Consider the following 20827-nt stretch of genomic DNA (forward strand, 5'->3'; position numbering starts at 1 on the left):
TTTTGACATAATGAGAGGGGCAAAATTTATAGACAGGTAGAGCAACTTAGCCGATGAGATGCGAGCCGAGATGCTAGTTGTGAAGACATGTCCTCATTTTCTAAACATTTTTCTCAGTGAAGGGCAGTGTTGTAAACTGTCGACATTTCTCTCAACCATCACATACTGCCCTCGCTCAAGAGTTACGGCTCAATATGTATTGCAAATGTAACCAAGAATGCATTGCTCGGTTCTAACAGTCACATCAGAAATAAACGCACAGCCGCAAACACGACTATGAATTGAACGTTTATATGTTTTCTCTTTCTGTCGACCGTACCCAGAAGAGCGATGAAAATATGCTATTTCCATTCTACCATTCGTGCTCATAACCATCCCTCAATCCCGGCTAATATGACTGTAGTTTTAATGTCATTTGAGATTAAAACTGCAGTGGTGTGCATTCTTTTTCTCCCTTTATTCTGCATTCAAGCGTAGCTGCACATATACATCCACCTGCTCACTCACACATCCATACACGATGGATGGTATTCAGACGGATTGCTATATCAAAGCAACCGTCGAACTCTTCCCTATCAAGTGCGAATGTGTTGAATGAACGTTTTCAGCGGTAGCGTTCCCCGTGAACACTGTTGTTTAATTACGGGGCGATGGATATCTAATGTATAGGACGAAAAAAAGCCGAAATGTCATATGACATTTTTAGTTCGACGGTTGTTTGACTGTTCATTTTATGATGTTCATTAATGACACAGCACATACGTCTCCATGAACAGTCATACGATGGTGACCATTAGCAACACTGGTGAAGGGTCGTCCACACAACACATGGACAGAGAAAGCACGACTTTTTCCCATTTCTTTTTACTACGCTTCAAGCTTATCTACTACTTATTGATGAAGAAGTAGACTGAAATCCAATCAGAAATTATCTGTCTGATGAAACTTTCAATCCTGATGGGCCCAGAATAGCCTTATCAAGGTATTAAAGTCTGCGTCTTGTAAGAGCTCCGCAATTGCAAAGCAAATGTTCCGAGGTTCCACGTTCGACATTACAAAAGCGACTAATATCATCATGCACTAAATCTATGTTTTTGTAATGGTATTTACTCGGACCAGGACCAGTTATAAGACCAGTGAATGTGCTGAAGTCTTTCTTATTAAGACTCAGCAATTATTGAGTAATTTTAATACTCGGCGTGATATTTTTTTTTATTGGTTAAGTTGTACAGCCATACAGTTGGCCGTTATTTCCCGGACCTCCCATTTCTTCAGCTCACTCCTCAACACACAATCAGAAATTCCACAGAACGGTTCAGGACCAGTGAAGAGTGAGCTTGAGTCGCGTCTTGCGAGTTCATCTGCTTGTTCAATTCCCTCTATACCGCAATGGCCAGAAATCCAGTACAGATGTATCGAACTTATCTGACATAGTTGCCGTAAAATGCAAATGCATTCCCAGATAATTTTTAAATAACTCTTGAAAGCATTAAGGGATTTAAGTGCCGCTTGACTGTCTGAGAATGTGAAAATGTTAGCATGTCTATAATTTATTTTGAGGCAGACATTTGTACATTATATTCTTCTTGGATGGTACTAACGTTCCAGTGGAACTTTTGCCTCCTCAACGTAGCACTACTTGCGTAATTTTTATAAGTAGTACCTGGTTGCGATTTCTAAGCCGAATAACACGCCTTGGATGTACTCTAGAGTAGCAAGCTCTAGAATACATGTGACTACAGTGCAAGCCGGAAGAATTTTCTTTGACGAAAAATCTCCCGACCAGAACGGGAATCGAACCGGAACACCCGGCATGATAGTGTGGGATGCCGACCACTCGGCCATGGGAGCACTACATTCTATTATTTTAGCTAATTCTGTTAGCCAGTTCCCCATAGATACAGAAATTTTCATTCTGAGACCATACACTCCTGCACGATTTTAGACACTCCTCCGTGGACAAACGTGGATATTCCTTATACCCCTTTGTCTGTTCCCCGTTTCACGTTGAAATCTTCCTTTTTTTTGAAAAAAAAATCTGCAAAATAATTAAATTGCGCCTAAATTCGATTTCAGTTTTGTTTTTATTTTTCTTTAATACATAATATCTGTTCGTTCTGATTTTTAAAAATTTTTCTCCCTCTTAACTATCAAAGTGTTAAAGTTTCAATCTCGTGAATTTTTATAAAAAGCTGTTTGGAAAAAAAATAGATACAGTAGAATCCCGATTATCCGCTGGATAGTATGGCTAGCTAACCGCGAATAACGAAAATCGTGGATAATGCAATAAAGGACTAAAAATGAGTTTCAAACTAAAACAAAAGATATTGCAGCATGAAAACTATGTTTTATCAATACAATCTTTATTAAACTATCCATCTACAAGGTCGTGCACACCAGTGATCAGATAATGTGAGCCATGACCAAAAAAGAAGTGCATGAGCCAATCATTCACTGACAAATTTCGGGAAGGCCTATAGATTTACTATGAAACTCGCTGTCGTGAATAATCCGCACCGCGGATCATCCGCTCGCAGATAATGGGGGTTCCACTGTAATGAAATCAAGGGCTTCGTTAACAGTTATTGAAATTTATTGAAGAAAAAAAAATTCGAAACAAGACAGCAGTGGTATAAATAAAAATAGATATGGGTATCATAATTTTGTGATTGTAAACCGACAAACTGCGTCAGACCGAGGACATAGCGAACGCGATGCGATGCGGATTCCAATGCGGCGAAACTGTTCGGGGAGTGTTTTGCGGCCTGTGAGCGCAAGTGATGATTGCCAGATGGTTTTCATAAATATTTTCACAATCGAACTTATCAAACGAAAATAAAAATTGAGTTATAAAATAATTTATTTCGTTTCATTCGATAAATCATATAACTTGATTCTAATTTACATAATGCATATCGCGAACACCACTCTTGATGTTTTTATTATTGAATGTCGTTAACGTTCCCTGTGGAACTTTTGCCGTTTCAACGTATGCATTAACTAGCGTCATTTCATTAATAGTTAGTTGAGATTTCTCAAGCCAAATAACACGCCTTGAATATATTCCAAGGGGCAAGCTCTAGAATACGCGTGACCACAGTGCAAGTCGAAGGAAATTTCTTTGACTAAAAATCCCCCGACAAGAACGGGAATCGAACCCGAACACCCGGCATGACATTGTGAGACGCTAACCACTCGGCCACGGGTGCTCTTGATGTTTTTATGAACATTAAAAGCAATTTTCAATATCGTGACTTATCATAAAGTTTTCAGGAAAATACATGCAAATGAAAATTAAAATTGCCGTTGATTGAGTGATTGAAAAAATAATATAAGACATTGGAGAAAAAGTTCCATTTGCTATACTTTCAATTTAGATATTCGACTGAAGTTTTTTTGAGAAATATATGCACACTTATAATTTTTTTTAGTAAAAAAAATATCTTACAACTATTCACATGTTTACACAGTGAAGAAATGTTATCATATCTTGCATTCTTGTGCTGGGCTGTTTACATGTTGAATGGACTGGTGTGTGATATTATTGAAACGTCAAAAAACGCGGATCTATAATGATCACTATGTCATAGCACGCGATGAGCTTCAATTGATCGCTTCGCATCGCATTTACTATGTTCTCGACCACAGTCTTGTGTTTTAGCAAATCTTCGTAAACGACGCGACGTGACACAAATGCGATATTTTGAGCACAGTTTTATTTTAAATTCAAACTATTCAGTCTTCCTTCTATAGTTGAAAATTTAATTGTCGTTTTCTCAGATCTGGAAGCAACGAAAATATTTCGGTGAGTTTGTTCATCGCGTTTGGCCACCAATCGATCGCGTCTGAGTCATAATTTTGTTCTGTTTGTTCATCGCACTTGAACCGTTTTGACTCATATTATGAACAGACTAAAATGATATCATTTACAGGTATTGATACTGCCTGTAATTTATAATACTAAGCATTCATTTTGAAACAGAGGCAGTCAAAACCAATAATAAAATGTTTGGATTAGCAAATTCAGTAAAAAACAATACCATTTCTAAACGAATGATTGTAAGCTCTTTCTCTGCATATCGTAAGCCACACACGTAAATCAATGAGAGTAATCTTATCAAGTTTTAACTAAAACGACAGTAACATACGGATTTCTTAGGTAAATTTATGAAAAAGGTCGAAAACCGAAGGCCCTTTCGTTTTGTGCTGTGCGTACTATGAGTGAAATTAGGTCTAAAAAAGAAAATATTCAACGAGCATTTGAAGCTATGGCAGCTGGTAGCTTGATTTTTTTTCGTGAATTTCACAGAAAAAAAATAGAGCTTTCATACGAATTGATAGTCTAAGTCTCTTTTTATAATAAAATTCTTTCTCGAGGCAGAAATTGTGCAAAACGAATGTGTCCGGCATCTTTGAAAAAATAACAATGAGTCAGGAAAGACTAAAATCAGACTAGAAGGGTTTGTAATTTTTATCACTTTTTCATGTCTAAAATAGCTTTCGGCATTCGGAATGACAAATTCGGATTACGTTTTGAATACCGCTCTGTTAAGGCGAGTTTTGAATTCACGATGAACCGCAGTATGCGTTACGATTAGTTCTCCTTTATTTGCGTCCACAAGAATATTTCAGGCGCGCCTATAGTGAAGTGAAATATATTGCTGATTCTGTCACGGGATCCCCAAAGAGGATTGTCCATCGACTGGAGCAACACGGAGGATGTCCATCACGAGAATTATACTCAGCTAAGTACAAAGAGCGATTGTGTGCGTGTGAGATCGAGTGGTTGAGGTGGCTTAGCTTTGATGATACGCAAGCCATAGAAGAGCATCATTTCCATCATACTGAAAATAATTTAACGAAACAATAGATCCATACAAACGAATTGAGACTAGGCGACATTGGATCAAGTGAAGCTGTGCTGGAAGGTTTTGAGTTTCTCCGGTTGAATAGGGCTAGGTGCCGCACAATTTGATGATTGCCTTTTATCATCGATCATTTGCGATTCACATCAATTCGTTTGGAAGCATGAGGTCTCGGGTGGGATAGTATATTATCATACACCAATTAAGTTTGTGATCTGTAGTTTTGTGGTGGAACGTGGAACAATGCCATCCACCGATTTGAGACAACTTGCAAAGCAAGAACGCCAGATAAGAGCATCATTGGAGAATTTAGAGGAATTCCTATCTAACTACCTGGAGGAAAGAGATAGAGGATCGGTTGAATTCAGATTAAAAGGTTAGATGAAATATTTGAGAAGTTTTGTGATGTGAGGTTACAAATCGAACTTCTCACAGATGACACCGTAGTCGAAAAGGCAATGGACGACGATGAACATTCGAGTCAATTGTTAGAAGAGACTGAATCGAATAATGCTATAGTTTAAAAAGAGTTTGAAAATTATTATTTTCGATTGAAGGAATCACTTATAAAAAAATGTAATACGCGTAAATTGAAAGATTCTGTTCAGCGCTCGGCACCTACTTATATTATACAGCCGTCTCGGACGAAATATCCAGAGCTCACACTTCCCACGTTTTCTGGAAAGCTTTCAGAGTGGATTAACTTTCGAGATAATTTCAAATCATTGATACACGATAACAACCAATTGAATACGATGGATAAATTTAATTATTTGCGAGCATCGTTGAAAGATGAAGCGCTGTTCCAAATAAATCAAATTCAGGTTATAGCGGCAAATTATACACTCGCTTGGAGTATTCTCGAAGCGAAATACGAGAATCATAAATTGATTGCTCAGGAACATTTCAGGACATTATTTAATGTGCCTCCACTGAAGTGTGAGAATTTCCAAGGATTGAATACTCTTTTGACCACATTCAAAGTTCAACTTCAGCAGCTAGAAGTTGGGTGAGAGAACGGAAAACTGGAGCACACTTTTAGCATTTATTCTGTCGCAAAAATTAGATGATGATACTCTCCGCCATTGGGAAACACACTACAGCTCGAAAAATATACCAAGTTACAGTGCGATGATCGAATTTTTGGATAAACATTGTGCAATTTTACAATCAACGTCCACTCATAAGAGTATTGGTGTGAGAATACATTACAATAGTCCTGCGATACACACCGCTGTATCATCAAGTGAAGGTTGTGTGGTTTGTGATGTAAGATCCCATACGGTGGACCAATGTCGTCGGTTCGATAAAATGAGAATCATCGATAGGAAAGCGCTCGTGAGGAACCATGGACTGTGTTTCAATTGTTTAGTGCCTGGGCACTATGCGACAGAGTGTTCAGAAGAGATGTGTAGCAAGTGTGGACAGCGTCATCATTATTTACTTCATCCACATATGGTCAACTACGAATTCAATGGTGATTCTACTACAGATAATGCTCGTACCCAATGGAGTCCTCGACGACCTCAAGCCGCGAATTTGCATTTGCAGTCTCAGCTATCAAATGTTCAGACACAATCCCGGATGATCAATACTCAACCGTACCCACAATATACACCAGTTTCAAATAATACGTTGCCACAAGAACGCTTGTCACCTTCCACTACCACACAAACTGCTATCTACCACACCGCTACATTGTACAATACTCAAGAGGATCACATCACTGCGATATTACCAACTGCAATAGTTAGACTTAGTGATCGCAAAGGAAACACAATTCTTGCTCGCCCCTTGTTGGACAACGGATCTCAAATTTGTTTGATCTCCGAGAATATTTCACGAAAACTTGACTTCAAACGTTGTCGAGAAAAATTACCTGTTAAAGGAGTTGGAGAGTCGCTAATAATAGCTACACAAGCTGTTATAGCAAAGGTTCATTCACAAGTGTCTGCATTTACTACAACGGAGATCAAATTCTTCGTACTACCGCGCATTACTATGAACTTACCACAACATAGTTTCAATATAAATTCGTGGAGTTTACCAAAAGTAGTGTGTCTCGCTGATCCTTGTTTCAATCACTCCAATACAGTCGATGTAATATTGGGAGTGACGGTTTTCTATCAATTGTTGTTGAATGAGCAGATGAAGCTTGACCAACACGGTCCTATTTTGAGGAATACACATTTAGGTTGGATCGTTGCAGGAGAGTTATCTCAAGACTCAGCGAACTGTTCCAGTCCTAGGGTAGCTACTGTTTTGACGGAGGAAAATCACGAGCAACCTGCATGGAGTGCAAAACTTTCGGAGTTGTATTCCTGTTGTATGATGAGTTGTTCATCGATTGATAAATCGACATGCGATAAAGTGTTCGAGGAGAGCATCTCACGAGATCGAGATGATAAATTCCGTGTAAGATTACCCAATGAAGAAGTTGCAATAATTGAAGGAGCAAGTACACATGTTCGAAAAGGGATGCCAGACATTTTTAAAGATGATGGAGAAATACATGACATCGATAAATTGAACTCTCCCATTGAATCATTAGATTCGAGCAGGACGCCAGCAATTAATAGATTTTGGTTCAATTTCGGGTCATCACAACCACATCGTAGCGCATCGTCGAAAGTTGCGTGTCATTTTTATTCGCTTATAACAATAATAGCGATGGTATTACTTCAAATCCTTTCGAAACAAAGGTACTCACGGGATGAACCTATTGGCGGTCGGTCACTCATACAAATTACAGAGCCAAGCGTCTGTGAAGCTTCGAAAAATAGATTCAGCAAATGGCAGAGAGTAATAATGTTCTTTCGCGTGATCTGGAAACGTTGGCTAACGGCGAATCGGTCACATCCACTCAAGCATGACACGTGTACCAAGCAGAAACATAGCGTTTCCATTAGAACAATGGATCCATTGAAGGATGATAAGGTTCCTCATCTTAGACGCTATTTCGGGTTCATCATGAAAATTCATCCAGACTCCGAAGGGAATATACGAGTCGTCTCAGAGTCAGTATCAGCTTTGCAGTAAAGCAGTAAAACGTTTAAAGTTATTCGCAATTTCATAAATTAAGTATTTCAGCCCCCGTTGGGGCACTTTTGGCAACCTACGGTTTTCCAGCCGTAGAGGCCAGGGGGCCAACATTAAAGTTACGTTCAACCCTACTAGTTTGTTTCCGGAGCCTACTGCTTTCTCTTCTCCGACAAGGTTGTGAATATCAACTACCTCCTTGGATTTCTAGCCCAGCACTACAACACATTGACGTCTAACAGGCTGCAGATTGTTGCTGGTTGGACAACCAATTCAAATCCACCTACGCAGATAAGTATAGCCCCCATAAGGGGCACTATTGGTAATTAACGGTTGTAAGAACGCCGTGAATGCCAGGGAGCGAATTTTAAGTTATGTTGCCTCTATTCAGTATGAGTTCGGAACCCAATCGATTTTTGTTTCCATAACCATTACTACCATTGCCTCTGGATTCACAGCACTTTCGTATTTCACATCACCTAGAATGGATGTTCATCACCAACATGAGATTCATCATCAGTATGAGATGGCCCCGGTGGGGCATTTTGGCAAATAACGGCATCTTCGGCCGTGTATGTCAGGGGCCGAAGCATAAGTTACGTAGATTCTTCGCAAGAAATTTCTGCATTTCAAACGTTTCTCTTTCGACAGAACAATTGTTGCAATCATCTGTCAGCGGGTGGCATGCGAAGAAACACCAAACGAATTCATTGAGCATCAGCCTTCCCAGGTGGACCGGAAAGTTGGCTTTCGAGGCACATCCTATGTTTGCCACATCCTCCGATCAGGACGCATAGAGAAGACAACGAGCGATAATGTGTGGAATAAATCGTCGTTCGACGCACTTTATGAAATCAAACAATGGTAAAATTGTAATAATATGTAACTATTGTAAACATTTAGCTAGGAGGTTCATAATTATGTTAGGAATTACTTATTAGAAGAATTATTATTTTGTTTATGTTGAGTGAACTCAAGGCGGGCGGTATGTTAAGGCGAATTTTGAATTCACGATGAACCGCAGTATGCGTTACGATTAGTTCTCCTTTACTACCCACAATCCAATCGACGAAAAAAACATCGACCTAACAACGACCGTAACGCTGTTACCTATTCACGATGACGACGATTAGGTATCGACATCTGGATACGGCATTAGTTTGTATGAGGCAAACTATTCTCTATCATATTAGTCGGCCCGAATCAGTTTATATTTGCTAAAATTTGTATGAAATTTTTTTCTTGGCATAATTTTTCTACTTAAAGTACGTTGTCATGACCCTAATTTGAATTATTTTCTATAGACGTTCAGATATTCTCAAAAAAACTTATCATTATAATATAAAATTATCTCAAAACATATTTTTTATGACGTTTTTTCACCACTTGCAGGCAATAGTGATTTTCACTTACATAGAGTACTAATTTGATTAAGGAAAAATCATGTTCATTCATAATTTTCATTTTAAAAGTGTATTCATTCCTTCTGCAAATCCATACTGTCATGCCTATTCCCCAATATCGTCAACGCGGATAGTTCTTTAGTCGAAAATACTGAATAATTAAACAAACCAAATGGCATCACTGGTGGTTCTTTTTCCACTCCGCTAAATTGTCATCTCAAACAAAAACAAATGGATCATACAACTGGTGAGTATGAAATATATTTCGGCTTTTTAATTATTAATTATTTTATCTTGTCTTATCAGCTATGAATACATTCGACTCGTTTGCTTCCATCAATCGGTAAGTGAGAAAGATGATTTCTCCCATCACCACAGTGCGGATTTCCACTTCTATCACAGCAGCCAACAACATCCGTTTTCCTGCATCAGTAACCTCCAACCCCTGTTGGCAATGCCGGGGGACAGCATCAACAGCAGCAGCAGCAGAATTTGACCATGGTATGGTATTGCGAAGAACTTTCCCCATTAGAGGTTCCGTGCTTCGCGCACATTCAAAAATCCTCTTCAGACACGAAAACTCAACGACAAGGAGGTATTTATCAACTTGCTCAGCTGAATTACCACCCCGGAGGAACCCGAATGCACTGATTCCGTTGTATAGTAGAATGAAAATAGGCGAGGTAAGCGAACGTATTCGCATGATATTTTAATGTTCGCATTTTTATCCGGATCATACAACTGGTGAGTAGGGAATTCATTTCTGCTTTTCACTTACTAATCATTTTATTTTGTTTCAGCTATGAATACATCCGACTCAATCAATCGGCGAATGAGAAAGATGATTTCCCTTATCACCACATTGCTTATTTCCACTTCTGTCACACCAGCCAACAGCGTCAGCTTTCCCGCAGCAGTATCCTTTAAGTCCAGGGTGCTATTCCGGGGAACAGCATCAACAGCAACCGCAGCAGGACCTGGCCATCGATAGTATTTCGAGCAATTTTCCCCATCGGAGATCCCGTGCTTCACGCACATTGAAGAATCCTTCTCAGCCACATATCTGTGTCATCAAGGGCAAGGAGGTATTCATCAATGTACTCAGTCGGATTTGAATCGTCAATCCAGACAACCCGGATGCACCGATTCCATTATATACCTTATTTTTATTATACATGGATTTTTATTATTTTTTTTTAATAAAATGATTAAAATCGATCAATGTATTTCCTTTTCATTTTCAATAACAAACCAATACAAACAAGCAGCAAGCAGTGCTGGAAGCAGCGCTGCAAGCAGGTCGACGCCTTGCACATGTTGGCGAAAAAGTGGCGTCAAGTTGTTCGATGAATGCATATGAAAGGTCGATAACTCGATTGCAAGGTGGCAGCATTTGAGGTCGATTGTTGACATTTCATCGACCCGATCTTGGCAGGCAAAACGGAATGTGGGTACGCATATGTCGTATCCGGACATCATATTTGCTGTCTGGTTACGATTTTCCTTCCGCCGATTGAAAAGTACTCCGCTGCTGCTGCTGCTCGATGTGTGCTCCGCTGATGCTGTCCCAAAAGTACGCTCCGCTACTATACGACTGAACTCTGCTGCTGCTGCCCGATGCGCACTCCGCTGCTGTCCAAAAGGTTGGATCCTCTGCTGCTGTTGTCCGATGTGTGCTCCGCTACTGTCCAAATGGTCGGTTCCCCTGTTGCTGCTGCTGTGCCCGTGGATAATGTCCGAAAAGTTGGTTTTGCTGCTTTTCACTGTGTGTTCTTCTGCATCCAAGTTAAGAATGAGCTCGCTCGAAATTGCGCGCCGTTTATATAGCGGCGTTCATTATGTTTCCCTCCCGACGATATTCTTTCGTTTCACCCGCCCATCGAAATACAAGGGGAGATATTAGGGGTATATTTTTCTTCTTTTTCTTTACGCTTATGAATTAAGTACTCAATCCGGTGAATGTTTATTTATTTTTATTTGTACCACATCTCTTTCCTACAATACCACGCACCTGTACTCTCTAATCAAAAATGCTGTATAAAACCATATCGTTGAAACGAGAAGGTTTCTTCATTGTACGTTTAAACCTATTAGAATCTACCACATTATTATTTGTACACATTTCTGAAAATTGCATCTCACCAGTATCCAATAATTCTGTGTTATCTATCTCTTGTAAAAAAATTGGTACTTTCTTCACATCTTGAACATTTCTCGAATATTGTACACCTCTGCTGCTTTGCAGAATAACTTTTGGTCCATCTCTTGCTAGAACTGTGAAACGATCCTTCAAGAATGTTGGGTCCCCTTTTTGCTTATTATTTTGTGCTAAAAATACTTTATCTCCAACTATTATCTCCGATTCTTTTGCTCCTCTAACTGTGTCAGCATACGTTTTACTACATAGTTTAGACGAAGCGTCTTTCTCGCGTACATCCGTTCGATCAAGCTGGTCAGGATCGATTGTTTCCCACAAGCACGGAAATGTTCCTCTAAATTTCCATCCGACAAGTAGTTCAAACGGCGTAACACCGAGCCGCGAGAGTGGACGTACCTTGTTATGCATGTGCAAATATTTTTCAAGAGCAACTTTCCAATTAATTCCATCAATCTTCGCGGCGGCTAAAGCGTCTTTAATTCCCTTATTTTGGCGCTCAACAGCTCCATTTGATTGAGCACTCAATGGAATTGATTTTCGAATTTTCACACCTCTTTCCTCCCAAATCCTAACAAATTTTTCACTTTGGAATGGAGGCCCGTTATCACTGAGAATTGACAGCGGATATCCCCACAGTTGAAAAATTTTGCCCAGCGCATCATTCGTACTCTCTGCGTCTATGTTTTTCATTTCTATGACGTGAAGATAACGCGAGTAGGTATCTACAACTACTAAAAATTCTCCGGATCCACAATCTTTGAATGAAAAAAAATCAATTTGAAGAAATTCCCATGGCCCTTCCGGCAACTCACGACTCGTCAAAGGTACAGGTGGATTTTTCCGTGAAAGTCTGACGCATGTTTCACAACTCTCTACAAATTTTTCTACTTGCCTAGCCATTCCTGGCCACCAGAAGTAATTTCGTAGAATCTTTTTCATAGAAACCATTCCCATGTGTCCTTCGTGTGCTGATTGGAGTGCTCTGTTCCGAAGAGTACTGGGCAAAATCACTCGATCTCGAATAAAAACTAATGCTCCCATAGCTCTTAAATTCTTTGTTTCTGATTCATATCTTCTTAATGTCTTATCCCATCGACCACTTTTCAATGCTTCACGTACTAAAATCAGTTCAACATCTTTCTCGGCCTCAACCTCAATATCATTCCATGTAAACTCCATTGTACCTGTGTCCAGAAAATACAACATATGTTTCTCTGTAGTATCGTCGAAAGGTTCAGCAAACTGTGACTCCGTGACCAATCGGGATAACGCATCAGCTACATTCTCATGTCCTGGAACTCGTTCAACTCTAAAGTTGTACGGTTGCAATCGTAGTGCCCATGCTTCAGCCCTTGAAACAGCTCGTTTTCCTATTCTGTGTAAACCGCCGAAAATATACTCGTTCGATTCCGCGTCCGTTCTGATTATGAAATATATGTTTAGCAGGTACATATGGAAGCGCTCCACACCCCATACCATTGCCAATGCCTCTTTCTGAGTTTGGGGATATTTTTTTTCAGTCGGTGTCAACGTCTTTGATGCACATGAAATTATGCGTGGATTATAATCCGCATCATACTGAACTAAAATGGCTCCTAGGCCATGAGGCGATGCATCTACATACAACTCTGTTACATCTTCACGACAAAAATATCCCAATTCTTTTATCTGTGTACAGGCTGTGCTCTTCAAGTAGTTAAATTCATTCTCCAAGTCCTGATTCCAGTAGAAGTCGTTAGCACTCGCCAATTCTCGTAAATAACGAGTTTTATCTGCACGCTGAGGAATGAATCGTTCAATGAAGGTAATTAAGCCTAGGAAACTTTTGACCTCTGCTTGTGATTCAGGTTTTCGGAAGTTTTTGATTGCACCTATTTTCTCTACATCAACTTGCCATCCTCTATTCGACAATTTGAAACCCAAAAATTTTGTTTCTTGTTGCGCAAAAGAACATTTCTCATGGTTTATTTTTACGTTATGCTCTTCCAGCCTTTTGAGAACTTTCTGCAGGTTTTGATCATGTTCATCCTTCGTTCGTCCGACCACCAAAATATCATCCAAATAGTTAACAGTTCCTTCGCATCCGGCAAGTATTATGGTTTGCATAACCTCCTGAAAGATATCAGGGGCATTTGTAAGTCCGAAAGGCAATCGGCAACATCTGTAGAGCGCTTCACCCGCAAAAAAATTTGTAAGATGTCGTGATTCTTCGTCCAGGACAATGTGAAAAAAGGCGTTGGTTAAATCTATCGTGGAGAAGTAATTCGCTCCGTGCAATTCAAATAAAATTGCTTCAAATGTTGGCATCTTGAATGGCATTCTATAAATGCATTTGTTTGGTCCACGCAAATCAATGACAAGACGAATATCTGATTTACCTTTTGGAATAACCAACAATGAAGAGCAAAAACTTTTATTCATATCCGTTGTTACTTTTTCTATAATACCGGACTCTCGCAGTTCCATTAATTTTTGTTTAGTTAACTCCTTGAATGCTACTGGAATATGCGTGTAGACATTTCTGGAAGGCGGCATGGAATCATCATAACGTAATTTAACTGCCGGTACGTTGAATTTCGGAAATTCTGCGACGTGAGCCCCTAGAATGCTGTGTACTGTAGCAAATTCGCATCGCCAGTCTGATTCCGCAGTTCCAGCCACTGGTACATTTATGCCTACCACCAACAAACTGTATCTTGCAGCAGTATTGAGCCCGAGGAGGGCTCTCGATTCACGAACGACATAAAATTTTTCAATAGTCACTGGTCTTTCTTTCGAAACAAACAGCTCAGCCGAAAACGTAGCCACTACATGAATATTTCCTTGTGAAGCATAAGCCCTGAGCGTTTTGTCCGAATCGTAACTTAGTTCATGAATACTCTGTCTAGCGTTTTTATCTCGAAGAATAGTATCGAACGACTCTGAAGTAATAGTATTAACTTGTGCACCCGAATCTATGAAAAATAGAACTTTTATTCCTGCAACATATGCCGCAACGTATCCAGTCTCATCGTTTGGGACACAAAAGTCGATTTTACTTATATCGGTTATTTTCTTTTCAGATGGCTGTAATACCTGTAATGGTTGCATTTATGAAAAAAGAAAACCGTTTTAATTCATTTTGAAATAGTTTTATTCTTTAGTTCATGTTATTTCTCTGTTCACGAAAATATAATTCAACATCTAAAAATTATTTTTATGTTTCAGTGTCAACTTCTTTTACCTTTTTTTGCTCATTATCTTCTTCCGCTTTCTGGACAACTGCTACCTTGCTCGAAGGACCTGCTTCTTCACCTGCCCATCGTCGTTTCTGAGACTCCTGCTTTGTTTCACAAGCTCGTTCCAAATGTCCGCGACGGTCGCACTTGCGACAAACTTTATCGATATGGAAGCAATTATCCGGAGTGTGATAAGCACTTAAACATCTCCAACAAGATTGGCTGACCCTTTGATTTCTCACGGGACCGTGAAGAAAACCTCCTCTGCCGCGACCACCGCTGTATCCCCTCAAAGAATTGTTCTGAACCCGACGTCGTTGACCATAATCATTTGGTTGGTGTGAAACTGCTGCCACTCTGGCCGAACTCGGTTGATGGAGTCTACGATAATCATCTTCATTATCCAGTTCAACTTCACGATTTCGTACTTTGTCAATCAATTCATTCAGCGTCCCACCATCAGTTAGGACCCGAAAAGCTAACGTTCTGACACGGCTGTCAGTTGATCCTCTAGTTATCGTACGAGAAATTGCTTCGAATATTTCATCTGTTTTGTAATTGCACAGTTTCGAGGCCGCTGCCACTCTGTTCACGTATTCGATGTTAAGTTCGTTCGTCTTTTGTACCATATTGGCCAACTTGCTGCGTTGCGACAAAATATATGCTCTTGAACCAAAATAGGCATCCAATCGAGCAATCGCGTTCGAGTATGGAAGAAGAATTTCATCTGGCATTCCTGGTTGCGTGGCAGTTCCTTCAAACAGTTCTAGAAGTGATGGACCTGCTTTTATACGAAATAAATCCATTTTGGTTGGTTCATCGATGGCTTGAATCAAATTCATAGAGGCGTTCAGCACGTTTTTCCAGTGATCGTATGATCTCTTATTAATTTCCGTATCTCCTGCTGTGGGGGCGCATATCGGGATGCTGAGACTGCTCAATGATATGTTGTTCATTGTAGTAAGCAGTGTCTCGTTACCGTTGTTCTGTTCGTCACGTATCGTGCTTGATCTTGCCTCGAGGAAATTATCATTCTGCTCAATGGAAGCCAGGGTATGACTTAATTGCTCGTTTTGCATACGTGTTCTTTCCAATTCTGCTTTCATTTCTAAAATCTTCATCTTCAGCTTCCGAGACTTTTTTTCTTTTTTTGTTTCTGTAAATATAACACTAAATTACTTTACGTACAGATCATATTTCATCAAAACAACATTCACATTTGATGTTTCAAATTTCTCTTTTTTTTTTTTTTTTTCAACTATGCCTTTCCAATCATAGTTCGTTTGCGTGAAAAAATATTCCGCTAGTAAAATAGAACTCTTTACTTATAAGAATTTTATAATTATATTCCTCCATTTTAGTTAATTTAAAACTCTACTAAAAAAAAAACTATATCTTCTCCATTATAGTTTTCGAATAAAAGAGTCCTCCGCCATTTCAATCGGAGTCTCTACTATGCCTTTCCAATCATAGTTCCATTTTTTTTTTCACAGGTACTCCGCCTTTACAATCGGAGTCTTTACATATAGAAATTCTATGGTTAAGACACTTTCCTAAAATTTTGATATTTCAGAGAACTCACTTTTATCAGTAGGTTCTTCATTCCTATCTGCTGCGCCATTGTCGTATCCGGACATCATATTTGCTGTCTGGTTACGATTTTCCTTCCGCCGATTGAAAAGTACTCCGCTGCTGCTGCTGCTCGATGTGTGCTCCGCTGATGCTGTCCCAAAAGTACGCTCCGCTACTATACGACTGAACTCTGCTGCTGCTGCCCGATGCGCACTCCGCTGCTGTCCAAAAGGTTGGATCCTCTGCTGCTGTTGTCCGATGTGTGCTCCGCTACTGTCCAAATGGTCGGTTCCCCTGTTGCTGCTGCTGTGCCCGTGGATAATGTCCGAAAAGTTGGTTTTGCTGCTTTTCACTGTGTGTTCTTCTGCATCCAAGTTAAGAATGAGCTCGCTCGAAATTGCGCGCCGTTTATATAGCGGCGTTCATTATGTTTCCCTCCCGACGATATTCTTTCGTTTCACCCGCCCATCGAAATACAAGGGGAGATATTAGGGGTATATTTTTCTTCTTTTTCTTTACGCTTATGAATTAAGTACTCAATCCGGTGAATGTTTATTTATTTTTATTTGTACCACATCTCTTTCCTACAGCATAGAGAATGAAAGGGAAAATAGCTTAGCCTATAAATAGGGAACTGAGATCAGGCTCAGCCTCTCTTTTATCACCATCGGTGATCCACTACGAAGCAGCAGCAGAAATAAATTCCGTGTGAATTATCACAAGTGTTTGTGAAGTTAAACGCGTTCTTTTATTTCGTTCGGCACTCACGGGTCGCCGCGGGTTCTAGCACCCAGTTAACCTGGGAAAAGTCCGAAACACGCTCTGTTGATTCGTCCATAATATTTGGTTGCTCTTGCAAACGTAGTTAGTGGGCATCTATCAAAAAACGGAATAGGAGATCAAATAAAATTGTTTTGAAAACAAAATCTTTGTCTTCCTTCCTCTTCGGTGGAGTGTCCGTCTTACCTGACTTGATTTTAGTATTTTTTTCAACAGTATTTCTGGAGTAAAAATAAGAAAACTCACCGCTTATTCGATAAACTGGAAGAAAAGTGATGGTAAAACACTCACCTAACGAAAAACACCATAAAAATACTCGATAACAATGAAAACCTTGTTTTCTGCAGACGAAAAGGGCCTGGCCGGGTAAGGGAGTAAAAAGTGCCCCCAAACCAAATCACTAGCTGAATGGCAAATATTGTAAAGGACATTAAATAAGAAATTTTGGCGGTTTATTTGAACCCCTATGTGGTTTGACGTAGGATCTATAGTGAAAAACGTACTTTTTCGTTTATTTCACGCCATCCTCAAAAGATTCGGGATAAAAATTTGAAAAAAATACTCAATGTGCATCTTACTATGGTGTATCAAGAAAAATTATAAAAAAAATTCATCAAAAATTTTAGTACTAAAAAAAAAATTTAAATTTTGAATAATTTTTTTTTGGGATTTAGAGATTCAATACTACTCTAATTCATATTTAAATGTGTTTCTACGGCTTTTCTAGATATGTGTGTTTTTTTTCAGATTTTTTCCAGTGTTGCGCGGCACTAAACAATTTTTTTATGTTTCTAAATAGTTTGTCTGGGTAAGGGAGTAAAAAGTCCCCCAAACCAAATCACCAGCTGTATGGAAAATATTGTATAGGATACTAAATAAAACATTTTGGCAGTAGTACCATATATTTGAGTCCTTTTTTGGTATACCATAGGATCTATGGTGAAAAATGCACCTTTTCGTTTTTTTCACGTCATTCTCAATAGCTTTGAGACAAAAATATGAAAAAAAAAACTGAAAGTACATCATACTTAGGTGTATCGATCAATATTTTCAAACAATTTTTTCATCAGAAAATCAAACACTAAAAAAAATTTAAATTAATTTTTATCTTTATTTCAAATTTTTATTTTGACATTCAGTACTACTCTAGTTTGTATTCAAATTTCTTCCTACGTCTATTTCAGGTATATGTGATTTTTTTCAGAATTTTTAGAGTGTTTTTAGCGGTACAAAAAAAATTATATATATTTTCAGGCATTTCGAAATTTTGAAAAAAAAATATTAGTCTGAGACCTAATTTTACTCTAATTTTTATTTAAATGTGTTCGTATGTGTTGTTTTTTCCACATGTAGCGTATTCTTTTCTTAAATTTTTAAGAAGAGTGTGCGAAAAAAAATTTTTTTTGGCCTTTGGGCATTTTAAATTTATTTTGAATTTAGAGACCCATAACTGCTCTAATATTTTTTAAATTTTGTTTTTCATATGTCTAAATTTTATCGGTATATTTAGAGCATTGCGCTGCACAACTTTTTTTCTCGTATCCTAAAATATATGAGATTATCTTTACATTGGATTTAGATGGTTTACCAAATTCATAGGAGTCAGCATTACGATAGAGCTCTGTGAGAAAAAAAAATTAAGTCCTTGTGAAAAGATCATTCGGATTAATGAGAAGAACACTTAAAAAAATCCGATTTTTTTTTTATTATTTTAATCTTACAATTGAAAACCACGAATACAATAAAATAATCAATTTCAAGAAAATAAAAAAAAAATGCAGACGATGAAGAAAATTATTTTTGTGCGTCGCAGTGCTCTTAAAAATTCAGGAAAAATTACGCCACATGTAGAAAAAAGACACATATGAATGCATTTAAATAAAAATTTGAGCAGATGTGGGTCTCAAAGTTATATTTTTTTTCAAAATTTTTTCAAAACATTTTTTTTGTACTGTGTATTTTTTTTTTTTATTATTAGATGAAAAAATAGTTTGAAGATATTTATCAATCTAGAAAAGCCGTAGGAGCACATTTAAATATGAATAAGAGTAATACTGAATCTCTAAATCCAGAATTTTTTTTTTCATAATTTCAATATTTTTTTAGTACTAAAATTTTTGATGAAATTTTTTTTTTGATATTTTTTCTTGATACACCGTAGTAAGATGCACATTCAGTATTTTTTTCAATTTTTTATCTCGGATCTGTTGAGGATGGCGTGAAATAAACGAAAAAGTACGTTAGATCTTATGTTAAACCACATAGGGGTTCTTATGTTAAACCACATAGGGGTTCAAATAAACCGCCAAAATTTCTTATTTAATATCCTATACAATATTTGCCATACAGCTGGTGATTTTGTTCGGGGGACTTTTTCTCCCTTACCTAGCCAGACTCTTTGGAAATATAAAAAAAATTTTTTTGTACCGCGCAACACTGAAAAAAATCACACCTATCTAGAAAAGCCGTAGAAACACATTTAAATATGAATTAGAGTAGTACTGAATCTCTAAATTCTAAAAAAAAAAAATATTCAAAATTTCAATATTTTGTTTTATACTAAAATTTTTGATAAATTTTTTTTTTTGATAATTTTTCTAGATACACCGTAGTAAGATGCACATTCAGTATTTTTTTCAAATGTTTATCTCGGATCTTTTGAGGATGTCGTGAAATAAACGAAAAAGTACGTTTTTCACTATAGATCCTACGTCAAACCACATAGGGGTTCAAATAAACCGACAAAATTTCTTATTTAATATCCTTTAAAATATTTGTTATACAGCTGGTGATTTGGTTTGGGGGCACTTTTTACTCCCTTACCCGGCCAGGCCCTTTACATCGAGCTGCTCTTTGTACATTACTTTTTTGTTTTTATTCACAATTTTAGCAGAAGGCCAGCTAGGTGTATCCAGTAAGTGTCAAAGGTACACTGTATTGCAAGTTTGTACATCATTAAAATTTAAAATAAAAATGTAATTTGTCAATCATACAGGAGCGTCTTTCCCGAATTTCCCCTACATCTCACCGATCTGCAGCAAGGATGCAGCAGCTTCTTTTGTTCTATGAACAGTGTATTGCGGAAAAATGACAATGCTTTTTTTTGTTTGTCAAAATTTAAAAAATCACAGAAAAATTCGGTTAGGTTTTTTTTTATTTATTCCAATGTTTCTAAGAGTATTGAATTATGTTAATCATCGAACGAATTTTCACTTGCTGCAATTACGGTTTCCACACGCTTCCAAAATGCACGGTAGATCCTTATAATGTGGCCTGGACGCATTTCTCTCCAGGTACGGGTTAATGTTTGTCTGAGGTTTGCTCGGATGGCGTTTAGAACAAGCGATGGTCTTTCTGACACGCCAAACACAGATTAAAATCGGGGCTAGCAGGCGGCCACATATCCTTCGCCCATAACAGCAGATGTTCCTGCAACCACTTATGAGTACGTTTCGAGGTGTGGCACAGAATTGGAATACAACATTTGGAATAAATCACGAATACGCTGCAATTTCGTTATGGTGCCTACTGTCGAATCGAGAAAATCGACTTCTTTTACTCTCAGCCTCTGAAGATATGAATTATAGATTACTTATATGCAGTGGCGTTGAGTGAAGTTTTCGCATCCGGGGTGGAAGAGTTGATTTCCGTTCCCCAAAATAATCTACAAAATGAAAGCTCTTCGTTTATTTACCTGTGGATAATATTCCTGTACCTTTGTGCTGTTCGGAATTTGAGACAAATTTGTTAGGAATTTGAATCAGTGACATAAATAGTGTACGGAAAATGAGT

General features: G+C 38.2%; 1 long non-coding RNA gene across 1 annotated transcript; it reads left to right on the forward strand.

The window, feature by feature from the left end:
- Positions 1-9407: 9407 nt before the first annotated feature.
- LOC129769324 (uncharacterized) lies at positions 9408-10482 on the forward strand. The gene is made up of 3 exons (XR_008741861.1): positions 9408-9554; positions 9614-10051; positions 10108-10482. It is a non-coding gene; the product is annotated as an uncharacterized LOC129769324 (long non-coding RNA).
- Positions 10483-20827: the final 10345 nt, after the last annotated feature.

This window comes from Toxorhynchites rutilus, chromosome 2 (assembly GCF_029784135.1).
Source record: "Toxorhynchites rutilus septentrionalis strain SRP chromosome 2, ASM2978413v1, whole genome shotgun sequence".
Classification (NCBI taxonomy): Eukaryota; Metazoa; Arthropoda; class Insecta; order Diptera; family Culicidae; genus Toxorhynchites; species Toxorhynchites rutilus.